General features: G+C 41.0%; 1 protein-coding gene across 1 annotated transcript in view; it reads right to left on the bottom strand.

The window, feature by feature from the left end:
• CDH17 (cadherin 17, LI cadherin (liver-intestine)) overlaps positions 1-196 on the bottom strand; it is an 81,226-nt gene extending 81,030 nt beyond the window's left edge. The window contains exon 1 of the mRNA XM_008592216.1: positions 96-196. The gene's annotated coding sequence lies outside the window, so the exon portion shown is untranslated. The remainder of the gene's footprint in view (positions 1-95) is intronic.
• Positions 197-1,327: the final 1,131 nt, after the last annotated feature.

Below are 1,327 nucleotides of genomic sequence, written 5' to 3'. Positions count from 1 at the left end.
GTAAATTTGTCCAGTAACATTATAAGTATCCCCGTCTATTTTCTCATTCTTAAAGAAATATATTAATGACATAGTTAAAACATGTCAACACTTACCTTTCTGTAAGTAACAAAATGGTGGTTAGAAGTTATTTTTTTCCATTCAGTTCTTGAGACTCTTGCTGAAACTTAAGCGTCTGTCCTAGGGACACTCCCTCCACGCTGCTCTCTCTCCCCAGCCTCTCCCTTCAGCTCAGTAAAACATTAACCATTAACATTTTTTATTGATCTTTGGGAACTATCAGGTATCATAAAAGGTATCATTACATTCACTCCAGGAAAGAAATGAGTTTGTACCAAAAGAAGTTTAATTCACATCTAAAACATCTCAAAAGAGGTTCCTGGATTTTTGAAAGCTCATCAGTAAATCAGAAGACAAAGAGACGTTAGGATAGGAACACATTTTGTGTTTTCAACTCTCTCTAGAGTGTGAGCTCCAGGACATCAAAGATGGAGTTTAGTTTACATTTTGCATCCCCAACACTTAGCATAGCTTCTGCACAGGAGACTCAGTCGACAAGTATCTGTGCAGATTCCATCTCAAACACAAAAGACAGAGCACAGGGCACCAAGTCTGAGTAGTGATACAGTTCATTGATGACCAGCCACAAGAGACATGGTAAATGACTCAGAAGATGGGACCGAAGACAGAGTCTGGCTGTACCTGCTTCTGAAATTCCAATGTCCCCTTCAAAGTCTGCAGGAAACAACCAATAGTAAACCTTCCCCAAAATATGAACCAAGTCCTTTTTATCACAATTCAGGGAATGGATTTACCCAAGAGCAAGTTATTTTTTCTACTTAAAATTTCCAATTAATCAATAAAAGCCAATACCCCCAGATTTCTTAAGCCAAGTCTAGTCTTCTTTTAGACCAATTTTTGATTCCCACACTTCTAGTCACTCTGGGAATCCACACTGAAGATGAGAATCAATGTCATTTTTGCATCAAATGTACCACACTCTGCCCTGTTTCTGTGGACTTTCTGGTGTTCATATTTGGGCTTCTCCTGAGCTGGGTTGTGTTTCCCATTTGTGTCTAGGTGAAAAGCCCCTGTGAGTGCACTAAGCCACTGATGGGAATAGGCCTCATTTGTCTTGGCGACCCTGAAAGTGAAACCGTCTCAGTGCATGCCTGTGTCAGCATGCTCAGTGGACCAGCAGGTCCAGGAAGGGCCCTTCTTCCTCAGTCTCACAGCCAACATCACTATTTAGGGAAATCAGGTTAGTGAGGCTAAGCCCTTCTCAAATTATTGACACCTCTGCCCTCCCATTAGCCAGATAAAATGA

The sequence above is a fragment of the Galeopterus variegatus genome, unplaced genomic scaffold (genome assembly GCF_000696425.1).
Source record: "Galeopterus variegatus unplaced genomic scaffold, G_variegatus-3.0.2 Scaffold7687, whole genome shotgun sequence".
Lineage (NCBI taxonomy): Eukaryota > Metazoa > Chordata > Mammalia > Dermoptera > Cynocephalidae > Galeopterus > Galeopterus variegatus.
The sequence above is the reverse complement of the archived record's forward strand: the minus strand, read 5'-3'. Positions and strand labels throughout refer to the sequence as shown.